Here is a 27902-nt window from a genome sequence, read left to right on the forward strand (position 1 = left end):
AGTACACATCATTGTGCTAGTGGCTTTAGTATGTCCTTGTTTTTGGAAGATTGGATAAATGCCAAGTACTGGAATTGCTGGGTCATACATGAGCTCTATGTTTAGTCTTTTTCCCCCCAGTCCTGTGCTTAGACTCAGGACCTGAGAACAGTCCTTGGGTTCTTTATTTTCCTGAAGGCTCGGGCTCTACCCATTGAGCATCAGCACTATTTCTGGCCTCTTTCTCTGTATATGATACCAAGGAATCACACCCAGGGCTTCCTGCATGTTACCAAGAACTCTACCACTAGGCCAAACTCCTGAGCCCAAATTTTCCACTGTTGAGAAACCACAATACTGCTTTCCACAGTGGTTGAAAGAGTTTACACTCCCACCAACTGTGTAGTAGTGATCCCTCCTGGCCACATCCCTGCCAGCATCTGTTGTTATTATATTTCTGGATCATGGCCATTCTACCTGGAGTGAGGTGGAATCTCAGAGTTGTTTTGATTTGCATTTCTTTGAGGGCCTGAGATGGTGAGCATTTCTTCATGTGACTAGAGGCCATTCTCATTTCTTCTTCAGAGAAGTCTCTGTTCAAGTCTTTGGCCTATCTTTGAATGAAATGGTTGTTTCTTTGAAGATTCCTTTTGGCCTGTTCATCTTCTCAGTGGAATTCTGAGGCCATCACATTCTTTCCTCCATGCCATCTATCACAAGACTCCTAGGTCATTCCTTAGAAATGTTCCTTGACTCCTTGTTTCTTGAACCTAGGCCTTATAAAGTCTTTAGCAATCTGAAGATCCTCTGATCAGTCACCAATTTCATTGGCCCAAGATAGTGTTATCATGATGCCGTGTTCTTGCTGTCCTTTCCATGCCCATAATTCTTGTGTTTCGCTTTAATCCCATCTCACTTCAATAGACACTCAGTAGAATTGCACTTGCCATTCAAAGCCTATTCAAATTCTTGAAGAAGCTTTGCCAGATCACTCTGGTCAACACAATATTCCCACAGCAGTGATGCTTCCTATATGCAGATTCTTATCCAAACACTTTACTGTCCATTTTAAAATTGAAGTCTGTAAGTTCAGCCGAAAGGAATCTCCACGCAGTTCATGAAAAGAGCACTTATTGTGTGAGGAAAGAACAGACTCCTGCCACCCAAAATGGAGTCCGGGCAAGGAAGAAAGCTTAGGGCGGGAAGTGAGAGATTATATATGGGGCGGGGAATAGTCACAGTGGAAGTAGATATGACCTCAGATAATGGGGAAGTACCTCAGTGGGGACCTAACACTGCCCCAGGCATGCCAGTTGCCATGGTAACAGGTGCTGGGTGGGGATTTCCAGGGAGCAAGGGAAGAGATCCAAGGGAAGTAGTCATTTCTTCCAGACAGACTTAACATTCCCGCCTTCTGATAGTTATAAAGGGGCGCCAACTCTTTCTGGTACTTCCTGCTGAGAAGGGGCGTTGACATTGAGGGTAGAACACAGGGATGCTGTCAGTCCAGAAGAAGCAGTAAACGTTCCATGGTAGTGAACGTGCATATGTATCCTTGGATGAAATTCAAAAGAAGCCTTAAGAGGCAGGGTGCCATTTTCTTCAGGGATGCGAGATACCTTGGTGTCATAGAAGGGGCAAGAGCAGGAGCCTTTTTTCAACCACTGTGGCTGTCCTTTGAGCTAAACTGCAGTAGGAGGGGTCAGCAGGACCTGATGAGGGCCTGTCCACTTAGGGTGTAAACCAGACAGATTAAGGGTCTTAAGAAAGACTCCATCCTCAGGCAAAATTGGGGGAGAATGAAAAGGGCTTGAAGAGGCTGAGGGAGTCTTGGATATGGGACAGTGGGTTAAGATTATAATGGAATGTAAAAAAGGAAAGTTATATAATCTACATGGGTAGTTACAGAACAAGTAAGGCCATCTACACCCACCACTGAGATCTGGGAGGGAAAAGACAGGCTAGAAAACGCAGGTAACTATGATTGACTTGCTCCCATATCCAAACAAAAGGATACAAGTAGCAATCTGGAGACACACCCTGGGCTCCTACATTGTGATGCTTGTGGGATCCAGCAGCCCTGGGCAGCACTGCACTTCCGTTGCCAAGCTGAGCATCTCGGATAAGTTGAACTCCTCACCATGTGTGGTGGGTATGTGAGGGACTGGCCCACCTAGTAGAGACTAGGAGGGATATTCGATTCCCCAGTGTCCCAGGTAACCACACTTTGACAGGGCCCAGATGGTGGTTTTAGAGGAGGGCAAGCTCTGGCCCAAGGGCCTTCCTTGCCACACTTAAAGCATGGTCTGGGTGGTGTGTGTTGGGTGCTTCTTCTTTGAGGAGCCCGAAGGGCAACCGCCAGGAGCTGGGAATTTTTCCTATTACAGGCAGCCTTATCAGCTTTTTTCTGTTCCTCCCGGTTGTTAAAATCCTTAAAGGCCGTGCTCACCAGATCTCCTTGAGGGCCATCCTCAGCCTTTTTCAATTTTTTTTAAATATCAGGAGCTGATTGGGAAATGAAATGGGTATTAAGGACCACTATAACTTCTTTTGACTCCAGGTCCAGCTTAGTATAATGCTGGAGTGCCACTGTAAGGCAATGAAGAAATTCGGGTGGGTTTTCAGTGGGTCTCTGGGTAACCTCCTTTAATTTATGATAGTTGACCGCATGGTGGGCTGCCTTCCGGAGGCCAGCTACCAGGCAGATTACCATCCTATTTCTGATTACCTTTCCAGGGTCATTATTTCCATAATCCCATTTGGGCTCTTCCCTTGGCACAGCCGTTGCCCCTATTGGGAAAGTATTGTCTAGGTGGTGGGTTTCATCAACATGTGCCTGGGCTGCAACCCAAACCCTTTTCTTTTCTTCAGAGGTAAGGGTAGAGGACAGGACTGTATATAAGTCATGCCAGGTGAGGTCATAAGTCTGAACAAGGTATTTAAATTCTTTGGTATAATTATTGGGGTCTTGGGAGTATGATCTTAGTTGCTTCTAAATCTGGGAAAGATCTGTCATTGAAAAGGGGGCATGCACATGAATGACCCCTTCTGCCCCTGCCATTTTTGCAGAGGATATAAGGAGGCTGGTGGAGGCTGTGAGCTACCAGTACAAGATCAAGTATGAGCAGCAGGAAATGAGTCAAAAGGAGATGAAGAGGGAGGAGAAGGAAGGAAAGGTTCAGGTTGGGGAGGAGAAGCAGAGTCTTCAATGATGAGTAGGGGATCAGGCACTTTAGGTTTAGGAAGAGATTCCAGGCTCTTAGGTAATTTGGCAGGGACAGGATGCCCTGTGCAAGTAGGATAGGGGAAGTTGAACAGGATTGATAGAGACAAAGGCAAGCATGGAGAGCAAAGAAAGCCTGAACATACAGAACCTCTGGCCATTTATCATTGCGTCGGCAGCAACTGTCTAATTTCCTGAGAATATTATAATTCAAAGTCCCATTTGGGGGGCTACTGAGACCAATTGTCTAGCCTATACTTTGGCCAGACACAATTGCAATACAAGATGAACAGTTTTGGCTTTATGGAGTCTCTGAGTAGAAGAACATCTAAAGAGCGAAAAAGATATCCCATGGGGATGTCCTGATTTGGGTGAGACTGATGAGACCCCATTGTAATAAGAAACACTAAGAGGAAGTGAAGTCTGTGAGGGTGTGGGGTAGTCAGTGAGGAGGTAGGGGAACAGTTAGTGAGGACATGGGTGGGGGGGCCCAGTCAGTAAGGACACCAGGGGAGGGGTGGAGTCAGTGGAGACTGGGGGTGGAGTCAGTGACGATGTCATTTGGTAGAGTCAATAAGGATGTTGAGTGGGAAAGTAGAATTTGGGGGGGGAGGGGAATCCAATCTCACCAGAACAGATTGGGGGTGGGGGGATCTTAAACCAGACACAGGGAGAGAGCCCTAGGCAGGATGGTTAAAGGAGACAGAAAAGAGGCCTGCAGGCAGGAGTCACTCACCAGGTGCAGACAGGAAACATTGTAGCGAATGCACATCCAGCAATTGGAAAGGCAGAGGTCCTGGAGTGGAGTATCCTTTGTTTTTCCTGAAGTGGTGGGGGGTGAAGAAGCTGGATTGACCCTCCAGAAAAGGAGGGGATCCAGTCTCTCTTGATGCTCTCCCCAATCTGAGTCACGGCACAAAATGTAAGGTGAGCAGAAAGGAAACTCCACGCAGTTCAGGAGATTAGGGTTTATTGAATGAGGAAAGAGCAGACTCCTGCCACCCAAGATGGAGTCCAGGAAAGTAAGAGAGCTTAGGGTGGGAAGTGAGAGATTATATATAGGAATGGGAATAGACACAGCAGAACTGGATATGACCTCAGAGGATGGGGAAATACCTCAGTGGGGACCTCCCTCTTCACCAAGGCATGCCAGTTGCCAGGGTTACAGGTAAAGGGCAGGGATTTCCAGGGTGCAGGGGGAGAGAGGCAAGGGAAGAAGTCATTTCTTCCAGGCAGACTTAACAAAGTCCATACTGGGCCCTGTGCTAGGGAATGTTATTCCCAACACCTGCACTATTCAATCTGAGAACCTTGCTTAGAAAGAGGCTGGCATTACAGGGATGAGCTATGGCATCTACACTTCAGTGCTGAGGTCTCGCTTTCCAACAATATGCCCTTTGAAGCCTGCTGAACTTCCCAGGAACCCATGCTGAATACTAGTTGCCAACTGGAGGGCCCAAGGCCAAAGACATCCTGGTATGTCACAAGTGCTACCTTGCTCTACAGGACTTCTCTTACCAAACACTAGTTCAAAGACAAAGTATGGGAGGGGCACCAGGCGTGGTTGCATACCTTTGCTATGGTAAATAGTACTGCAGTGCACATCACTGTGATAGTGGCTTTAGTATGTCCTTGTTTCTGGACAATTGGGTAAATGCCTAGTAGTGGAATTGCTGGGTCATAGGGAAACTCTATGTTTAGTCTTTTTTTTTCTTCCCAATCCTGTGCTTAGACTCAGGACCTGAGAACAGTCCTTGGGTTCTTTATTTTCCTGAAGGCTAGGGCTATATCCATTGAGCTTCAGCACCATTTCTGGACTTTTTGTATGTATGTGGTACCAAGGAATCACACCCGGGGCTTCCTGCATGCTACCAAGAACTCTACCACTAGGTCAAAGTCCCTACCCCAAAGTTTCCACTGTTGAGAAACCACCATACTGCTTTCTACAGTGTTTGGAAGAGTTTACACTCCCACCAACTGTGTAGTAGTGATCCCTCCTGGCCACATCCCTGCCAGCATCTGTTGTTATTATATTTCTGGATCATGGCCATTCGTACTGGAATGAGGTGTAATCTCAGAGATATTTTAATTTGCATTTCTTTTAGGGCCTGAGATGGTGAGCATTTCTTCATGTGCCTAGAGGCCATTCTTATTTCTTCTTCAAAGAAATTTCCGTTCAAGTCTTTGGCCCATCTTTGAATGGGATGGTTGATTCTTTGAAGATTCCTTCTGGAAAGATTCCATTTCTTTTAACTATAGATATATTTTAGATAGGAGGCCTTTGTTGTATGGCTAGTGAAGGTCTTCTCCCACTCTGTGGGCTTTCTATTTAACTTGCTAGCTATGTCCTTTGCCATACTAAAGCTCTGCAGTTTACTGCAGACCATTTGTTCAAACTTGCTTTAATTTGCTATGTTTCTGGTTCTTTATTACATATGTTTCAACGTTCGCCAAGGAGACCTAATGTAACTCCTGTCCTTTCTTGTAAAGTTTTCAGAGTAACTGCCTTTCACTCAAGGTCTTTGATCCATTTGGAACTAATCCTGGTGCATGGTGACATAGAAGGATCCAACTTATTTTTCTGCAGGTGTTTAACCTGTTCTGCCAGTATCATATGTTGAAGAGGCTGTTGTTCTTCCATTCTGATTTTTGATTCCCTTATCAAAGACTAGGTGGCTTTAGGTCATTAAGAAAAGTTTTGTGGTGTGTGTGTGTGCGTGTGTGTGTTCACGTGCGCATGCCTGCACATTCAGCCTCTCCCTGCACACTTCAAATTTTAACCATCAGGTTACAGTTTCTTGGGTTTTCTCTAACTTGCTTTACTTATGGAATGAAGCTGTTTGATATTTTATCAACTGTTAGTGTTTTGAGCAGGGCACCAAGAACCCTGGATGTCTCCCTACCCCGTTTCTGTCCCTCATCAATCTGTTTCGTGGGGACCTTTGCATGGGTACTCAGTCGATACTTTTCCACAAAAGGAATGTGACCCGGCCTACCACTATTTAAGGATATATTAATTTAGTTAATATGTTCTCAGCTTTCAGTGGTTTCAGTAAAACTGTGTTTGCTGTCAGTACTTTAGTGGCTTAAGGCATTTGAGGTGTAGAGATTAGTGCTTCGTGGCCAGAGGAATAGGAATATTCACTCTGTCCAAAATTACCAGCAAAAATCTAGCTGGATTCATGGTTCAATTGGCAGGACACCAGCCAAGCAAGCAATTTGAGCAAGCTGGAGGCCATGAGTTCAAACACCTGTACTGCCAAAAAGAAAAAAATAAAGTTACTGCTTAAGCAACAGCATGTTTACGACCAAGTAAGAAGGCATCCTGTATGAATGTATAGCTTTCATTGTTTTGGTTTTAATTTTTTACTATAGGGGTCTTATTATACAGGCTAAGGTGACCCTGAACTCTTGATCATCTTACCTTACTCTTCAGTCTTGGATTACAGGCATCTACAACAACTGTGCCACTTGAAAGTTAACTTTAGATATATGCGTTTTCTTTTTTGAACATGACAGGAGAATGATATGATTGATTCAGCACCTCAATGGAAAGTTGTATTCAGGAGACAAAAGGAAAAAAAAACAAGGGGACCCCAACAACAGGTGATCTAGACACAGATCATTCTCGTACGTGCCATCTTTCATACCTTCAAACACTAGCTTGAAGTAGCACATGAGTGCTCAGGCCTTCCAAGGAGTTTAGTTCAGCCCATTGCTTATTTGTCATACGTGCTGTCTTATGTTTGTGGCATTCATGAACTATACTTGCAGCCTCTTGAGCTCTGCCAAAACAAAATGTCAGAGAAATAAGGCAGTCAAAACCACATATTTTGTGTATTATTTTTAAAAAGATGTAGACATCCAGCTGGATAAATAGAAATAGGCTCCTTTGTTCTGAAGCCTGGTTGTTGATAAAGTACCTGCTGCTCCTCTCAATTCCAGTCTGCAGAGTTCTCTCAAGTCTTATTCCAGACTGAGCCAGATGTGAATGTCTTCCCATCAAATTAGCATTTGTGAGCAGCAGTCAGCCAGTGATTCATTACATCCCAGTGTTGGGGCTTGCATGCCTCTCCTTGCTAGGCAATGCCATGTGTTAGCACAATTACCCCATAACAGTGATGCTACAGATCCCTCAAATTAATTTTAAGTTGATAAAGTGTGTGTGTGTGTGTGTGTGTGTGTGTGTGTGTGTGTGTGTGTGTGTGGTATTCTATGCATCATGATTTGGGCCCCACACACCCATTTGATTTAAGAAAGCATACCTTTGTTTCAAATGAGCTGAGACTATGTGAAGATCCCTGTGTGATTCTCAGTGGGTGGTTAGGTGTGTGGTGTGTGGCTTTTTGGGGAGGACAGAGTTCAGCAGGGGTGGGTTGCTAGGATGCTAGGATGCTAAGATGCTGAAAGAAACCAGTCAGGTCCATCCAGAGGTCTGAGGGAGCTGGGCAGGAGAGTTTTAAGTCAGGTTAACAGAGGCCAGGAAGCTCCCAAGGCTACAATCCAGGAACCTGACTGCTGTGGGACCCAAAGGAGGATAGCTCAGTCTAGGATGCATACCTTTGAATTAGAACTTCACACACATTGTGCTTGTAGAAGTAGTGTATCAGAGTGAGCAATGGCTGAAATCCTCAAAGAAGCCACTAAGCACCATATACCATTATAGCTGTATTTATCAACCAGTAATGATTCTACTAGGAAATCAATTAAACCATTGATTTAAAAGAGTTCAAAGTTTTAAGCTTATATTATTTTACTGTAAGTCCTTTATGTATTCTGGACATAAGTTATTTGTTTTTTCAGATGCATGGACATATATTGTAAATATCTTTTTCATGCCAATACTAGGACTTGAAGTCTGGGATGCATACTCTCACTTTGCCTTTTCTGTTCTGTTCTTCTCTTTTCCCTTTTTTAACCAATTGTTACACACCTGTACTTACAGCTTTTTGCTGTTTTATTGGAGGTAAGATTTTCATGGACTCTTCTACCTGGACTGGCTTTAAACCACAATCCTCAGATGTCAAACTTCTTGAATAGCGAAGATGACACAATTGTGAGCCACCACCTGCACCCAAATAAAGAATGCATTTTGTTGTTACCAGTCCTGGGCTTGAACTAAGGGCCTGAGTGCTGTCCCTGAGCTGTTGCTCAAAAGTAGCACTCTACACTTGAACCACAGCACCACTTCCAGCTTTTTCCTATGTATGTGGTACTGAGGAATTGAACCCAGGCATTCTTGCACATTTAGCACTCTACCACTAAGCCACAATCCTAGCCCTCTTTTTTGGAAGGTGATTTTGAACTGAGACCCTCATAAGTGCTAAGCAGATGCTCTATTACCTGGACAATGCCCCAAGCCCTCTTTTGTTTTTTTCAATTTCATATAATGTCTTATGAATTAGATCTGTGATAAGAATTCTTTATTTCTGTGAATCTGGATTTTCAGCGATGTGCCATGACACCTAGTCCTTATTTATTTTTTTATTTTAAAGGATATTTTCCTTTCTCAAGATTACAAAGTTAGTCTCCAATATTTTTCTAGCAGCTTCTAGATTTTTTCTTATATTCATATCTAGAATCATTTCCTTTATGTATATTATCTAGGAAGTGAGAGGCCCATTTTAGATATTTATTTGGTTGTATCAGACTGTCTGTTGCAAAGACCATCTTCATTGAAATACGGTAGAGCCTTCATTGAAAATCAATTGGCAACCTGTGTGTGAGCTAATTTTGTTTTATTTATCTCTTTGCCCATCTCTAAGCCACAATGTTGTCTTGGATACTTTAATTTGTAGTAACACTTTAATCAGGTAAGCCAAATTCTCCAACTTCATTCTTTTTCATGATAGGTTTGAGCCATTGTATGTCTATTGTGTATGTGTGTGGTGGGGGGATGGACACTTTTTGCTGAAGGCTAGCAATCTGCCTATTGAGCCACAGCACCACTTGTGGCATTTTCTGTGTATGTGGTTTTGGGGAATTGAACCCAGGGCTTCATGCATGGTAGGCAAGCATGCTACCACTAGGCCATGCTTGTGTTTTTATTTAAAAATTTTAACCAAGATGTCAAGTCTTTTCTACACATCTAGAAAATGCTACAGGTTTTAAATTAGGGTTATTAGCAATTTCAGAGCCCCGTTTGGGAAAATCAGTATCTTATCCAACCATTTATTTAACTGATTTCAGCAGCATTTTACAATTATAGCTGGTACTGTGTTTGTAATACTTTGTTAAATTTAATCGAAGACATTTAGTATTTTACTTATTTATATATTCATTTTTGCTAGTAGGATGGTATGAACTCAGTTCTTCAAACTCTCACATGGCTTTTTGCCCACAGATTCTGTTCTAACACTTGAATCACATCTCCAGCTTGGGTTTTTGCTGTGTAATTAGATGATGTAATTAGAGATGTAGTTTTGTAGACTTTTCTGTCTAATCTAACTTTAACCTCGCCATCCCTGTCTTCTGAGGCTGGGAGGTTGGCAATCCTAAATATGAAGTTCTTTTGGATCTAGAATATGTAGTCTTAAATTTTCCCCAGTTATTTTTAGTATATAGAAAACATAGACATGGTTGTCCTTGTGAAATCAGAACACCGAGAAAGAAACCTGAGGCAAGAAAATTGTGAATTTGAGTGCTGTCTATGTCTACATAAGGAGTTCCACTCCAGCATAGGAGACATGCAAAGTCAACCACTTAAAACACAACAAATAAAAACAAACAAAAATCTTTTTTTTAGTATCTTGCTACACTGCAACTTTGTTAAATTTACTTAACTGTAGGCACCACACATGTGGGAAAATTATTTTGTGAATTTGCTACAGTTACAATCACATTTTATCATAAACAGTGGTAAATTTATTTTAAACCTTAATCTTTTTTAATGTAATTCTGTTTTTTAATTGTAATTAATAGAAGGATTACCTTATATTCACCAGATAGAAGGTGCATTACTTAAAAAACATAGATCTCCCTTCTCATGCTTTTGTGCCCAATTCAATGCCCCTACCTATATGATATATATATATAGAATAGCTTCTATTTGATCAACTGATATCAGAGAAGAATGGTATTTTAAGTCTATTTTCTTTTTGTACCAGGGATTCAATTCAGGAACTCATGTTTGCTTTGTGGGTAGCCATGCCACTTATTGAGATATGAAGGAATGAGCTGAGGATATGAGGGTGGAAGTGGGGGAACCAAATTTCTGTTTAACTATTTTGAGATACTAAGTAGACAGTCAAATGGAAATGTTATGCGAACAACTTTGTAGAAGTATTATCTCAGCTAGACACTAGTGGCTCAAGTGTTTAATCCTAGCTGCTCAGGAGGTTGAGATCAAAATATCAACATTCAAAACTAGACAAGGGGAAGTGGCACTGTGAGCAAAAGAAGCTCAGGGACAGCCCCCAGGCCCTGAGTTCCAGCCCCAGTGAAGAGGAGAAATACCTGAAAAATGTACTCAAAAAATGTTCTTCGCAGAAAAATACATCAATCTGGTATGTATAAATTATGTGTATTATATATAACATACCTTCAGTATGTGTGTTTTTGCCATTTCAGATAATATAGTGAGCTATGGGTCTCTCCATTAGGCCCGTGTTCTTAAATTGCTGCTTTACTGTGTTTGAATCTCTCATATAAAATTAGCCCATGAAGGCCAGAATGTAATAATTATTCATTCATTATGCTCTTTTCTATCCCCAGCATTTAGAAAAGTGTATTCATTATTAAGTACTTGAGACATAATGTATGAAATACAAAAAGTCCTATCCTATAAAGCATTCATCAGCAACATGATTGCATCTTCTCTGGTAAAATGTGAAGAAGTTGTAGTACTATCTGCTACAGTTTTCAGGTTTATATACACAGTGTTTACAATTGTTAGGGGAAAAGTTAGTATAAATGAAAGTAACTCATTTCACATTTTTTTCCCACAAGAATCCATGGAAGGTATTTTTATTCACTGAGCTATGCTGAGGAGGCCTTGGAAACAATAGCACTGAAAATTTGAATAAGTGGGCTCTGGCTCACTCTTGTGGTAGTAATATCTTACTTTTTTTTTAAATTACGGACTGTTGATACCTGGTCAATTTATCAATGAAACTTATGTGGTTTTTCTTCAGTGGCCCCAGCCAAAAATTTACTTGATGATCATTAAAAAATAACCAATCCACCACAGACCTATGGCCACCTAATCTTTGATAAGGGAGCCAGAAAAATAGAATGGAAGAAAGACAGCCTCTTCAACAAGTGGTGCTGGCACAACTCGTTACGCACCTGCAGAAAACTAAAGTTGTATTCTTCTTTGTCACCCTGCACTAGAATTAACTCCAAATAGATCAAAGACCTCGAGGTAAAAGTCAGCACACCGAAAACTTTACAAGAAGGAATAGGAGATACACTAGGTCTCCTTGGCACAGGTCGAAACTTTCTCAATAAGGACCAAGGATCACAACAAAGCAGTGAAAGGCTGGTACGTGAGACTGCATTAAACTGTAGAGCTTCTGTAAGGCAGAGGACATAGCTAGTCAATTAATTAGGAAGCCTGCAGAATGGGAGAAGATCTTCACTAACTATACAATGGACAAAGGTCTCATATGTAAAATATATCAACAATTCAAAAAAATTGAATCACTCCAAAATTAATCTCCAAAGTAACAACCATCCCATTAGAAGATGAGCCAAAGACCTAAAGAGAGTCTTCTCTGAAGAAGAAATAAAAACGGCCTATAGACACATGAAGAAATGCTCGACATTTTCGGTCATAGAAGAAATGCAAAAATGGGCCGGGAGTTTGGCCTAGTGGTTAAAGTGCTTGCCTAGCATGCGTGAAGACCCGGGTTCGATTCCTCGGTACCACATACATAGAAAAAAGCCGGAAGTGGTGCTGAGGCTCAAGTGGTAGAGCTCTAGCCTTGAGAAAGTCCAAGGACAGTGCTCAGGCCCTGAGCTCAAGCCCAGGACTGGCAAAAAAAAGAAGAAATGCAAATCAAAACAACTCTAAGATTCCAACAGTCAAGGCTGTTTATTAATTCTAAAACTCTCTTGCAGTTCAAAAACAGATTTGGTACCACCTCTTCCTGTGACCCGATCCTCAGATGCTCAGGGTGCTGGTGGCTTTACAGTACATCAGGTTAGTAATAATGAAGTTTTAGAAAGTATACTACTGCTGGCAAATTTCAGAGCCTTCTTGTGCTTTGGTGAATTCTGTTTGGTAGGTAATCAATCATTAAGTATATCCTGAGATTCTTTCTTTTTCTTGATGGCACTGGGATATGAACTCGGGGCATGGGCTTGGTAGGCAAGTGCTCTACGACTTGAGCCATGCTTCCAAGATTCTATGTTAAAGACCATCTACAGAAAAAAGAGGATAAAGGAGTGTGTGATGAAGAGCCAGTAGATGGAATCACTTAAAGCTGAAGACAGTACAAGGCCTAAAGTGATCTGACATTAAGATAATGCCTAAATTATTGGAAATTTGAAATGAAGAAACACTACCTTTTAACTCATTTCCCTGTGCCCGTACTGACATTTGAACTTATGGGCTGTGTCTTCTTAGCATTTTGCTCAAGGCTGGCACTCTACCACTTAAGTCACAGCTCCACTCCCAACTTTTTGGTGGTTAACTGTAGATAAAAATTGTACAGACTCTGCTGCCGAGGCCAGCGTTCATCCATGACCTTTAGATCTCAGTCTCCTGAGTTTCTAGGAATACAGAACCACTGGTGCCTAGTTTCAAGTATTTTTCAAGCCAGAGAAACAAAGTCAAAATGGGGACAGATGTTATTGTTAACAATGGCAGACAGAAGAATGGGAATTTATTTTTCCCTTCAAAAGGAGGTATGTACATCCTTGAAATGGTAAAAGACAACAGAAGGTCATAGTGTCTAGCTGCCTCAACATAACCAATTTAACATTCATGAATTCAGTATCAGAGAGCCTTGAATGTCATTCTGCAGGGTTTGACATCATTCTCATGGCAGAAGATTAATAAGATGATATGAACTTAAAGACAGTTGAATGACCTTATAGATGCAGAAGTTGACATTTATGATTGGCTAATGCCAGCCTGTCGCTGTGCGGTTTTCATCCCATCATGAATCCTGTAGAGAAGCCAATTAAAACTACTCTGTCTCTCTCATAAAAACATGTTAGCTGTGCAGTTTTATACATTATAAACTTGGGAGTTCATACATTAACTACAAAGCTGTTATGCTATTTTCCATTGCCCTGCTACTTTCTTATCAATTACTTGATTAAAGATCTTTTTCTAAGGAAACAGATCCACAGATGGGATTTATGTGCCAGTTGATTGGGAAGTACCCTATGGTACTTGTCGGGAAATGAAAGAAGAGAGATGTGGGCAGAGGTACAAGCTAAACTGTGTAGCTCAGTCCCCTAATGGGATCTTATGGGAAGCTCTGGAGCTTCAGTCATCCTGTCTTGAGCTAAGGAGGTTGTTCTGGCTGAGGGCTGGTTTTGGAAGGCTCATGGGATAGGATAGGGTGGCTCTTTCCAGCCTAGGGTAGTTCCAAGAGGATCTCAAATTTGGGCAAACCAGAATTTCCAACAATCCCAGCCTGGAATGGAAATCTGAGCAACACACACAGATTCTATAGCAAACCATGTGATTTATCAGCATCACTGAAGAATTTCAAAAATGGCAAATTAGGCCAGGAGCAGGTCCTAGTGGTAGAGCGTGCCTAGCATACATGAAAATAGCTAGAAGCAGTGCTGTGGCTCAATGGTAGACCACTAGCCTTGAGAAAGTCCAAGGACAGTGCTCAGGCCCTAAGTTCATGTATGCAAGTCTAGAGCATCTTCTGTGAGCTGTGGTGATCCTAAGCCTGTTTTTAAATGAAACAGGTATCCACTGAGCACCACAGGGTATGGTACCTACCAGCCTGAGAAGTCAGTACATCCTGGTGCATCACTTCATCTACTCTACTGCCCCAATAACTAGTGTTTTGCTTCTAAATAATTAATATTGTACACATTCTGTCCTTTTACAGAAACTACTTGCTGACTCTAGCATGTAAATGTAAAAACGTTTTCTTTCAGAAAAGAAATGGGTCCAAAGACAGCCTGCTTGAAGAAAAACCTCATCTATCTACAAGCAATCTGACTGGAAAGCACACAGCAAAAACAGTGAAAACTGTTCAAGCTGCCCGCCTCAAGATAGAGACTTGATTCTAATGAAGAACCAGGAGTGGGCTGGGAAGGGTGTATCTCTGATACTTGTCAAACTGTAAATTAGCTCACTATTCAAGTATATTGGACCTTTGTCTCCCGAGTACAAAGAGAAAGCATCCTCACTTCTTGTGCTGAACAGCACTGAAGGGTAGCCTTGTAAGCTCCATGTCATGTCTTCCTTTCTGAAACTGGACACCATCCACGCATCTGCCCACCAGCACAACCAGACCAGATGCTTCTTCTTATCAGCCTCCAGGAGTCCTGGCCTGCAGCTGGATTTTGCTGTGCAATAGAATGCCAAGTGGGCAGAAAACCATCTTCCCATCTCCAATTAGTTTAAAACTAGTGCTCCACAGGGAGGCATCACCCTCAGACTTTTATTTACATGAAGCTCACTCTAATATTTTATTGTGGCATTAAGCCCAACTGGTTATTTACAAATTATGTAAAATCTGTTTTTCAGTGTTACTTTTTATGTATTTTTCATTGTAATTAATAGAAGGGTTACATGATATTTGCCAGATAGAATGTGCATCAATTCACATACATTGAATACCTTTCACATGTTCAGTGTTCCTTTCAAATGTCCTTGTTCTCTGAGTTGGGGGAGGGAAGTTACATGCCAATTGTTGTCCTTCCACTGTCTGGCTACCACGCTTACCGGGCTCTTCACATGACCAGGGAAAATGGGGCATCCTTCCTGGCTCCAGGGTTTTCTCTCAGACTACTGCCTCTGCTCTAGTGTGTAGTTACACTCTTCCTTTCAGTCATTTGGGCTACAGTAAACAATTCCCTCTACTTTTCATTTCACTTTTGGCCACTTTGCAACCTCAGACCTACCTAGGACCGCTACCCCAGATCAGATTTATACCTGAGGCCTTATGGTTCATTTCTCCAGTTCTGGAGCTGCTTCAATCACAAGAAAATTGCTTCCCCACAGCTACATTTGGGGCCAGTAAGCTTGTGGCAAGTTAAACATCCTTGTTTAACTGGTCGAAGCCAGACTAAATCCTACCTGTCCTGGTCTGTTTGCTACCTGTCTTAATTTCCTGTTATAACAAAGCCCAAACCCTAAGTGGTCTAGCCTTTTCTACCCATCTCTTCAGCCTTACCAACCCACAGCCCAAGGTAATAGCCAGCTATTTTACAAAAGGGAAAAACAGCATAAGCCATAGAACGGTTTAATTTTTCTTGCCCCCACTATCCCAAACGGTTGTTTGAGGCCCATCTTGACTAGCTCATGCTTCAGACTAAAATCACATGACGGAATTCATGTCACAAAGAAAAGTTGGACACATTTCTTCATCCGGTATATATCCTCACAGAGGAGCTATGTTTTAGGTATTGTTTCCAGTTCTTAGTACAGTGCTTTGCACTGAATTCTAGCTGCTCAGGAGCCTAGGTTTTGATGGTTGTGGTTCGATGCCAGCCAGGGCAAAAAGCCCTTGAGGATCTACAATCTCCAATTACCTAAAAACAGCTGGAAATTAAGCTGTGGCATAAGTGGCTGAGCAGTAGTCTTGGGCACTAAAACCTTAGGAACAGTGTATAAACTGTGAGTTCAAACACTTGAAATGGTGCACAGAAAAATACCAAATGCACATACAACCACTCCAGTGAATGTAGTAAAGCCCACACAGAAGTTTAACCATGAGGTAGCTAGTGTAATTATTTGCAAGAAAACTTTGCTAGAAGCGATCCCAAGGCTGTCAGACATGCTGATGAGACTTCAGAAAGATTTGAAGTTACTGGTAGTAAAGATTGAACCTTCCCTTAGAGTTTTCAGTAACAGAAGACTGTTTTATGGTGAATAAAAGACTTAAAACCCAGGTGTCAAACATTAAAACATTTATCCATAAACTGTCTTAAACGTATAGTCGAGGATGTTGGATAGGCATTTATGTGTTCTGTGCAAGTTTTGAAGATCCAACACCTAAAATCCTCACCATGGACGCCCTAAAAGGAAAAAGCAACAACTTTTTAAAACGTGTGCCAGATCTTTACTAGACAGTGCATGCTTCTTTACCAAAAAAAGTTAACACTATTACTGTACTCAGCTCTGAATACCAGCACATCTTTACATTTAGCCAAAGAGAACGAATCTAAGCAATCTGGAAAGCCCCTATTTTGTGTTAGTTCTCTCGTACACCATTTTATTTGCTAACTTTGGGGCAGATATACTAATGATGAACCACAATATTGAAAAATCGCCCCATTTCGCAAAGCCAGTCATCGGTCAGGGGCGCTATCCGGCCAGCGCCCAGGTGTGGAAGGCCTGAGGGAACATACTGGTCCAGACGGGCACAGCAACATCCCTGCCACTGAAAGGAGGAAAGGCACGCTCCCTTCCCAGAATGCTTTTCTACGGCCGGAAGGACCCATCGCTGCAGGGCTGGGGGGAAGGCATGTGCCAGTGGATCTCACCATGCCGGTCTGTTGCCTGCTGAGGTGCGGCCAGAGGCCACAGGCGTAGGTCAAGCCGAGGGTCGGCAAGTCCTCTGGAAGCCCCAAGCCCGTTTCTGGTTTGAACTGGTTCTGGTGACAGAAAAAAGTTTTCTCGGGTTTTGAGCAGCAGGTGCATTCCAGAGGCTTCATACTCGAAGACCCACCACACCGCCAACTGTCTCCAGTCGAGGAATAGTATGGTCATTCATGAAAACATTTATGATCATGGTTAATCATAAGGACACACAAAACAAAAATAGGGAACGAAAATCCGAGAGCTGGCCCGACTCCGGGGCCACACCTGGGTAATCCTGGCTACTCAGGAGGCTGGAACTTGAGGATCAGGGTTCGAAGCCAGCCTGGGAGACGCTTCTCTCCAATTAACCAACAGAAAGAGAAAGGCGAAAGTTGCGCTAAGGTCCCCGTGTTAGTGAGCTAGCCTTGAGTGACAGAGATAGAGGAGAGAGGCTAGGCAGAGAGCATGCGCGCGTGCCCACACAAGAGCGGGGCCTGAAGCTCAGCAGTTGGAGGCCCTGTGTCTTAACACTAATACCATTATAAACAAAAAAGGTGTTTCCGGCTGCACTCCAGGCCCAGGAAGAGAACAAGGAGCTAGATTATATTTATACATGCAAATTAGCCACATCATAACCATACAGAGAGGTTGTGGTGTTTTGGTTTGTAAATAATACACTAGTTTTTCTTCTTGTCCTTGTTGTTGTTGTTGTTGTTGTTGTTGTTGTTGTTGTTGTTGTTGTTCTTCTTCTTCTTCTTCTTCTTCTTCTTCTTCTTCTTCTCCTTCTTCTTCCTCTTACTTCTCTTCTTCTTATTCTTTTTATTCTCCTCTTCCCCCTCCTCCTCCTCTTGTTCTTCTTGTTCTTCTTCTTGTTCTTCTTCTTGTTCTTCGTCCTCCTCCTCCTCCTCCTCCTCCTCCTCCTCCTCCTCCTCCTCCTCCTCTTCTTCTTCTTCTTCTTCTTCTTCTTCTTCTTCTTCTTCTTCTTCTTCTTCTTCTTCTTCTTCTTCTTCTTCTCCTTCCTCTCCTTCTTCTTCTTTCTGTTCTTCTTCTTTATTTTATTCTCCTCCTCCTTTTCCTTATTGTCAGTCCTGGGGCATGTACCAAGGGCCTGAATATTGTCCTTGAGCTTTCTCAAGGCTAGCACTCTACTTGAGCCTCGGCACCACTTCTGGCTTTTTTTCTATGTATGTGTTACTAAGGAATCGAACCCAGGACTTGGTGCATGCTAGGCAAGAACTCTACCACTAGGTCACACTCCCAGACATAGCTACATATTATTACTTTTTTTAAAATGCAATCAATATAAGTCTATCTGTAACATCATTTTTTTCCCTGTCAGTCCTGTGGCTTGAAATCTGGGCCTAGGCACTGTCCTTGAGTTGAAGAGCTCAAGGCTACCTACCACCCTACATTTTTAAGCCACAGAGCCACTTCCAGTTTTCTGGAGTCTCACATACTTTCCTTCCCAGGCTGACTTTGAATCACAATCCTCAGATCTCAGGCTCCTGAATAGCTAGGATTACAGTCTTGAGCCACCAGTGCTGGGCTGTGTTTACGTTGAAATTCCTGATAACTCTTATATATTTTATGCAAAATATACTCTGAGCACATTTAGTTCACACAAACATGTTTCAAATGCTCAGGCAGTAGGTGACAAGGCTAGCAATGGAAAGTCTGGAGATGAACTTGGAGTAAAGCTGTGTTTAGGTGGTCATGAAACTTCTGGATTCAAAACCAGGTGCAAGTGGCTCACCCCTTGAATCCTAGACATTTGGAAGCTGAGATTTGAGTATCACAATTCAAAACAAACCTTTGGCAGAAAAATCTGCAAGATTTGATCTCTAATTAGCTTGGAAAATAGCCCTCCTAGAGGAATTGCTCAAGTGGTAGAGCACAGGACATCAATTTAAGAAAGTAGAGCAAGGGTGTAAGGTTCTGGTAATGGGAAAAAAGGAAAAATATAAAAGGAGAATAATCAGGGTTCATCATGCTGTGGTGATGGTACACAGAGCACGGAATGACCTGGAAATGTATGAGACAGACAGAAGCAAGACATGCAAGGCTCATAACTGTGAAAGAAATTGGGGTTTTACGCTGAAATTTTAGAATTATCACCATAGAGATAAAGCAGAGGTTATTTTGTTTCTTCCTGTTAAGTTTAATCCTTGCAGAGGAGAAAGGTAGTGAGAAAAGCTGTGTGGTTGACAGCAGACTCTCACAGAAAGGACTTTGTTGGGGACATGGGCATCTCACCTGTGGCAAAAGAACATATTTCCCTACATCAGAAGTGAGAGTAAAAAGAAATTGTGATTGGATCTCCCAATGCACCTCAGGGTGGCATTGAACTTGTGATCAGCCTGCCTCAACTTTCTTAGTACTGGGATTGCAGGCATGTACCACTAGGCTTGCAAAGAAGTGAGATCATTTTAAAGGAGACTTTGTATGCAACAGGTTTGCCAATAATGGAGTGGGGCGGCGGGGGTGGGGAGAGGTGGTGTGTGGCAGGGACAATAAACAGTAGGCCCAAGTGAAGAGATTTAAGAGATCCTCCTGCACATTGTTCAGAACCCAACTGTGCTGATCACTAGGTGACCATGAGAGGGACTAGAGTGAGAATGGTAGGAGAAAGTGAGCTCACACTACTACCTGAAAGAAACCAGTCAGGTGTGTGTGTGTGTGTGTGTGTGTGTGTGTGTGTGTGTGTGTGAGAGAGAGAGAGAGAGAGAGAGAGAGAGAGAGAGAGAGAGAGAGAGAGAGCGAGAGAGAGAGAGAGAGAGAGAGAGAGAGAGAGAGAGAGAGAGAGAGAGAGAGAGAGAGAGTGTGTTATTTATTGAGGCTTGAGCTCAGGGACTCCTGCTCTCATTTGGCTTTTTTACTGAAGTATGGTGCTCTACCATTTAAGCCATACCTCCACTTTTAGATTAATTTAGTTGAAATAAATTGAGCTAGAACTAACTGAGCTAGATTCCACTTTGATTAACTTATAGTGTTTAATTGAGGTAAAAGTCTCACAGACTTTTCTGTGCGGGCTGGGTTTGAATTGTAATTCTCTAAGTTCAGATGAATCAGTATCTAGGATTACAGGTATGCCCCACCACTACCTGACTGAAGTAAGAATATTCTTACAACTTTCAGAAATTGTTATGACAGGGCCAGGAGCGTGGTCTACTGGTAGAGTGCTTGCCTAGCATGCATAAATTCCTGGGTTCGACTACTTGGTACCACATAAACAGAAAAAGCCAGATGTGGCATTGTGGCTCAAGTGGCAGAGCACTAGCCTTGAGAAAGCTCAAGGACTGTGCTTAGGCCCTGAGTTCAAGCCCCAAGACTGGCAGAAAAATGTTATTATAAAGATGATGTACAGAGGGGTATAGTTACAACAGGTAAAGGGTACAGTTCTTTTTGGAAAATGTCACCCCTTCCTTTGTTCTCTCCCAGTGTTTCACTCCTGTTCCCACCAACCCACTGCACAGTTCAATTTCAATCTAGTCTAATGAGTACCACTGCTGCCTTTGTCCACTCTCTCTTCATCCATTTCTGTGCTACCCCACACACTTTCTATTTTTTGTTTTGTTTTTCTTTTTTTATTGGGATAATGTGTAAAGGAGTTATAATCACAATCGTCAGGTAGTAGTGCCTTACTTCTCACACACTGATACCCCTTCTCGTGTTTTGGTCTCCATTGCACTCCCATCCTCTCCTTCCAATCATCTTGTTTCCCCCCTTCCCTTTCCTATTTCAAATAAATAAATAAACATATATACAATATACTAGGTAACAAGGAAAGATACTGTAACAATCTGAGATTAACCAAAGGGCAACAAAAGAGAAGAGAAAAAACACAGTACATTAAGAACAACAATCACACGAGATAAAGCTCTTGTTTCCACATCCTAGAGATCCTTTCACATAGTCTCATCCTATAAGACCTTCTGTATCTAGGTTTTGAGCTACTGCAATCCTCTGCTAGGAGAATCCTAGGTGTGTACTAATTATTACAAATGAGGGAAACCATGGAGCCTATGTTCCTTTGGGTCTGGATTACTTCACTTAATATTATCTTTTCCAAGTCTTTCCATTTTGTTATGAATAGGGTGAAGTCATTTTTTTGATGGCAACATAGAATTCCATTGTGTATAAATACCACAACTTCTTGATCCAATCATGTACTGAGAGGCATCTGCGTTGATTCCATATGTTAGCTATGGTGAATAAGGTTGCAATGAACATCATTGTGCTAGTATGCCTTCTATTCTTAGAATTTAAAGGTACAGAAAGAGCCGTGACAATTTCTCATAATTTTATCCAGTGATAGGCAAGGAATCCAGGAATCTGAGCTGAAGTGTCAGAGAATAGAATAAATATACTTTCTGCTCACATGCTGTATGGACCAAATGAACCATTCAGTAACCTGTCCATTGGAATATGCGGGAATGCCCATAACCGTGGAAAGATTCTAAGCATGATTGCATTACCCATCTGCAGTGTTCTCAGGCCTTTACACACTCCATTTGAGTCTTAAACATTTTCTGCTATAGAAGACCTCCTGGTTCCTTTTAGCTTTGTAGTTCTGTGATTCCATTTTATGGCTTAGCCAAGTTAAATATGCACATAGAATTCATATTTGTAAATTTTATTTACACTCAAACAATTTCCAGAGTGGAGAAAACTAACCAACCTTCCATGTTCCATTAGCCTTTGTTCTGTGTATTGCACTAAGCCTAGCATTAAGGTTTGCTCGTTTCTCCAGTAGTTTTCCTCTTTGCTAAACTTTCTATAGAAAAGCTTAGTGAGGTGCAGCACTTTGAGCACATGTATTTTCTGACTCCCGCATATAAATTCTGCTGATTCAGTCAACATGTGGTGTTTATAGTTTCTGGACGAAAATCACAGGCAAATGAAGTTACAGAAAGTAAAAGGAATAGCCAGTTTAATGTAATCAAATGTTATAGAACTCTCAGACATTTTGGAATTCACAAAACAATTCTGCATTATGTCATGTGCATCAAAAAGTAGTCCCAGTTTGTTTGTGGAATTTTAAGTTGCTTCCTAATGCAGCTGCTGTCTAAGGTTACATTATTTTCTGTAAATTCATTCCTGTGTGTCTCTGCATGCCCCAGAAAGAGTCGACAAGACCAAATCATGTCTTTAACTCATTGTGCTGTTTTAAATGATACCAAAAGGTGTGCATTGTAGTTCACCTTAAATGAGAGCGTGATTAGAATGGCATAAAGCAGACAGAAGGCGTGGGCAGCAGACATTTAATCTTCTTGCTGCTTTGCTAAACTTCCTAAAAGCTCAAGTACTATAACAGAAATGGTTTGCTATACATCTTTACTTGTTTGGGTGTATATTAGTTTTAAATTCGGTAAAACATTCAATCTTTTTTCAAATAAAAGGTTTTCAGTTTAACACTGTACACAAACTACCCATTCATACGCAGAGCACCTGTCATGTTAAACTAGAGCAACAGTAGCAAAACTGTAACACCCCAATGCCCATAACCAGAGATAGACTTGTTATTTTAATCTACTTTTCATTTAAATAATCACAAAGTTTCCTTCACTCTCTCTAGGCTTATGGTTTAGTTCTCACCAGAGATCATCTTCAAATTCACCATGGCAACCAAAGCCTCAGAAATCTGAGTATCCAACACCCAATGCCCCATTGGAACACAATGTGTTGGGAAGTCAAATATAATAAAATGCCTTTTCAAAAATATGTGTCTATGAACTCCATTTTTCTTAGGGTCCCAAAACTTGCTCCATGTAACAGTGATTAATGAGGAACAGTTGGATAGTATGAAGTAGCTGTTTCTCCGAGAAGTTTGTTTTCAGCCTTACTGGGCTCTTAAGTGATATGGAGTAGCAGTACTTACAGTGAATTAGAAGGTAGCCAGAGAAGGATTCTTTATTCTCGACTTCTGATGGTGTTATTTGTGGCCACATAGCACATTTTCCATGGATTAGTGTAGCCAAGGAGCCACATGTGATTTAATGGAGCCAGAGCCCCATCTATGTGGTCATTCTGATTGGTTCACTCAGGACAAACTGGGCCCAAGCTGGGCCCGGTGGAGCCATTGTGTGGGACTTGACTGTAGTTGGGCCAAAAACTTCTTCGGTCTGTGTGTTCTGACAGTGGGAGGAGAGCTGAGCAATGTGCCTGCAATAGATAAGGAGGCAGGACAGAGATAGGACAGGGGACAAGTGCTGGTTTTGCTTTAGGTCTGGACCTAGGTCTGACTTCAGCTCTGCTATGCATCTCCTGTTTTGCTTATTTCATTTGAATCTCTTTATTTGTCCCAACACACATAGCCTTCAAAAAAATTAGAAAAGGTTTTGCCATAAAATATATCTACTATGAACGTCCACCTGTCATGCACGATGCATTTCTTTAAAAAATGGATTTTATAGCAATCCAAGTCATTTATCTGTCTGTCTGTCTATCTATCTCTCTGTATATACCAAGATTTTTCTGAGTAGCTACCTATTCTAAAACATAGCGACTTAATGGCATTCGCTGGGAAGTGAATGAAGCTAGAGCAAATTATGTTGAGTGAGGTAAGTCAAGACCAAAGGAACAAAAGGCACATAGTATCCTTAACATGTGGATATTGGATCCACACAGTACAAGAGCAATGACTCAATGTTTGAGTACCCAATGTTATGGACATTGTATTGGACATATAAACATAACTACATAGACATCAAAATCTATGATGGGCTATATGCTCTATAGACATAATGTTTTATTTCATTTTTGTTTTTGTTTTTTTGGGTTTTGGGTTTTTTTGCCAATCGTGTGTCTTGAACTCAGGGCCTGAGCACTGCCCTTGAGCTTTCTCAAGGCTAGAGCTCTAGCGATTGAGTCACATCACCAGTTCCTGCTTTGTTCTATGTTTGTGGTACAGAGGAATTGAACTCAGGTCTCGTGCATGCAAGGCAAGCACTCTAACAGTAGGCAAAACTCCTGCCCTAGATATAATGTTTTATTACATAGATTATTATGTATCTACGACATAGAAACTCTCAGTTTAATTTTAATTATGTTCTAAAATCTAAACGCCAGTGATTGTATATAGAGATTCCCTTCTTGAATACTTGTTTGTTAAACATGACATTTGAAATATGATGTAAAAATCAAAGTTAATAAATAAAGAAAGAAAAAGAAAAATAACATAGTGGCTTGACAAAGCAACAACAATTTAATTTGTTGGTCTTTGTATTGTCTGGGTAATTTTGATCTGAAATTAGGATGAACTAATTATCAATGGCCCTGCTTGTGGGTCTGGAGTGTGTTGTTGTGTTTCTCAGAGCTGATCAGTCTAGGGCAGCCTCACTCAGAGGCCTGGAGTTTGCTGTTCTTAGTAGCTGGATACACAGAAGTGACTGGCTATGCATTACCATCAGGCTAGCCCTGGCTCAGTCACATGAAGGTTGTAAGTGAGACTGAGATTGAGTGATGGAGGGCTGGAAGTTCTCTGAAGGTTCACACTTGTTCCTGGCACATCAGTCCTTCTGCACTATTCTCTTTATTTCAGTTGGAAGGAATGGGAATCTTTGTTTTTGGTGGGTTTTTGTTTGTTTGCATTTTGTTTTCATTTTGATAGAAGGCCTTGGCCTTGAACCTGGGATCCTCTTGTCTCTGTATCCGGGGTCCTAGGATTACAGGCAATAATCTTGTTGTTAATGGAAGGAGTGGGACCCGAAGTAAACAGATGCAGGAAGGCATGGGATAACTCATCTATTAATGCACAAACTTCATTGAAGGTGATTCAGTTACAAAGCAGCAGAGACTGGATTTGAGAGTTATTCTTTTGACTGAAAATTCACTATTCTTCAACCTTTTTCTTGAGACTTTCCAATAGATCCATGTGGTCCACGTGTCACAATCAAATTAGCTTCCAAATTCCTATCCTTAGAATATTTTTGAATGACTTGGGAGTTATTCTGAGAGTCCGTTGTTATAATAAAGATCTTCACTGTTCACTAATTGGCCATGCTTCGCTAACAGTACATAAGCAAGTTGACTCTAATTTAGATCCACAACAAAACCGAGGTTCCCAATTCCATTCGTATCATAGCTATAAGAAGAAATACCAGGTGTTATTTTTAAAAGGCAGATAAACTAACATGGAGTACCTAGTTAACTTGTCAGCAATATAGGAAGGAAACAAATGATACTTTTGAGCGTATGCCAACTGGAAGCTGGAAGCTGGTGAGAGGTGGAATTTGTAGATGAGGAAGAATGTTGTCTACAAGTAGAGGAAAGAAATATGGTGTTGGGCCTTAATCCCGGGATCCTAAGGAAGGCAGCCATGGAGTGGCTTCCACTGAGAACCTTGACAGCCCGTGGGAAGGCTCTACGTTCATTCCAGATCAAGCCTTCTCCAACTCATTGCAAAGAAGCAGAGCAAGTGTAACAGATGCAAGGCCCACAGAGCCTGTAACTGCACTGCAAGTCTTTTTTTGCATTTTTTATTGTAATTAGTAAAAGGGATACAGGATATTTGCCAGATAGAAGGTGCATTAATTCACATACATTCATACCCTTTCACATGTCTTGGTACCCATTTCCCTCTCCCCCCACACCCTCCACCCATCTTGGTTTTTCCCCCTTCCCTATCAAATTTCAAATAACCAAATACAAATAAATTCAGTATATCTGATAACAAAGTGAGATACTATAACAATATGAGATAACCAAGGGACAGCAAAGGAGATGAGAGACAACATAGTACATTAAGGACACCAATCATTCGTTATATGGCTTTTGTTTCGATATCCTGGAGGTCCTTTCAATTAGCTTCATACTATATGGCCTTATGTATCAAGATTTTGCTCTATTGCAGATCTCTACTAGTAGAGCCCAAGGTTTCTACTGATTATGATGAATGAGGGAAACCATTGAGCCTAAGTTCTGCACTGCAAGTCTTAATGGAACCTCAGTCAAAATCATTTTGTCACTATCAATACAATTTAGCTCAAACCTCTCTATCATACTTGGCTCAACAGTGCTAACACTGTTATGTACATTCTCCAAGATTAATCCTCAAGTTATTTGTGGGTGGTGGTAACATAGGCAACCGTAGGACCAAAATAGAAACATGATAGATTTGGGGGAAGAAAGGCAAATCAGAGGGGCACAGAAAGTTATAGTGGAAGCCCGTTGACAGTGGCTAATGCCTATAATCCCAACTAGTTGGTAGACTGAGATCTGAGGATGACGATTTAAAGCTAATCTTGACAGGAATGTCCCTGAGACTCTTATTTCCAGTTAATCACAGAAAAAGCATTAATTGGACCTGTGATACCAGTGGAAGAGTGCTAGACTTGAGCAGAATAAAGCTCAGAGACAGCTCCAAGACTCAGAATTCTAGCACCAGGACCAGAAAAAAAGTTACACTGGGTACCAAGAAAGCAGCTTCCATGAATTTTCCTTTTACTTAAGTAGGATCTTCTCTTAAAAGGTAAAAGTTGGCAAGTAGAACTGAGCACTTGGGAACATCTCAAAGATCATTTGTTTAAGGTGAGGTGTCTAAAAACTTACCTTTGGGATGTAAGTATGAGAAAGAGTTGTTCCAATGTTTAAATGAGACAAGGAGGAGGTTGTTAAGGAAAGCACAATGTGAGTTTCAAGATACCTATGGTGGAAAAGGTGATGTGTGTGTGTGTGTGTGTGTGTGTGTGTGTGTGTGTGTGTGTGTCTGTGTGTGTGAGTGTGTGTGTTTGTGGGTATGCATACATGTGTGCACGCTGAAAACTGATCCCAGGGTCTTGTACATGCAACTTGTACTTTGCAACTGAATTTTACCCTTAGATCCTTTATTGTTTTAAATGCCTCACTATCGCCCATTTTCATGTCCTTTCACCATAGGATAAAGATATTGCCGTGAGCACCTTCAGGGGTGTTGGAGTGTGGGGTGTGGAAGCATGAGGATGGGAAGAGCTTCAGTATATTCCTCACTGTTCCGAACCACTCTAGGCTTAAACACTCCTGGGGGATTTAAGTCATTTAGTTTGAAAGATTGTGCATTCTTACAAAGAGTATTGTAGAATCACTATTCCCCTCGTTACTGCTAGTTTCCATATGCATTCTGGTAGAGGAGAACCTGTACAGAGAATTTGGGTCTTTCATTGAGGGTTTAGTTGAGCCTTTAGCGTGGTAGTACTGACATTCCTAGGCTACGTGTCATCAAACACCAATTCTTTCCGCTATCAGAAAGGTATATATTCTAACTACCAGAGTAAAACCCCCAAATCACTTATCAATACAGAATATTGGAATTATAGATGTCATTGTATAATATTAAAGAAAAAAAACCTCAAGGAAATTAGAAGACACCAGACTGGTAACCATTAGATATGTAAAAACTAATTTCTGAAACCTCCCTTCCCCAGTTCAAGAAAGGGCAACCCTATTTAATCACAGATATGAGCTGCAGGAATGCCTTTGTTTACTTCCAGGTACTGGAACCAGTTTCACTTACAGTTTTGTCCATTGCACTAAATAAATTAGACGAAATTGTGTAATGGTTGGAATTTTACTATGATGTGTCAAGTATTCTGAGATATCCAAAGAATCACTAAGTCTGCAAATACTTTCTGTTGCAGTGATTGGCCAAAGCATTGTAAATTTGTAGTTATAGAGAAGAAATAATACAATCATTAAAGAATATTACATTTTTATTTTCAAGTTCTAGCAAAAGAGCTTAAGGTGACATATTAACTTGTTGGTTTACGAGTTTTCCAACTTGTGGTGGTAGGCACTCAGAGCTATAAATTTTCCTCTGATTACTGCCTTTGCCATGTCCAAAAGGAGCTGGTATTTTGTGTGCTCCTTTTTGTTAAATTTCATAAACTGTTGGATTTCTGTTCTGATCTCTTCAATGACCCAGTTGTGATTCAACAATGTGTTGTTTAATATCCATGAGTTACAGGGTTTTTGTTGGTGGAGATGTGTGTTCAGTTCCAATTTGATGCCTTTGTGGTCTGAGAGCGTGCAGGGAATAAAATCAGTGTTTCTGAATCTGTCCAG

This window comes from Megascapheus bottae, unplaced genomic scaffold, assembly GCF_031878675.1.
Source record: "Megascapheus bottae isolate mThoBot1 unplaced genomic scaffold, mThoBot2.hap1 HAP1_SCAFFOLD_37, whole genome shotgun sequence".
Taxonomy (NCBI): Eukaryota; Metazoa; Chordata; class Mammalia; order Rodentia; family Geomyidae; genus Megascapheus; species Megascapheus bottae.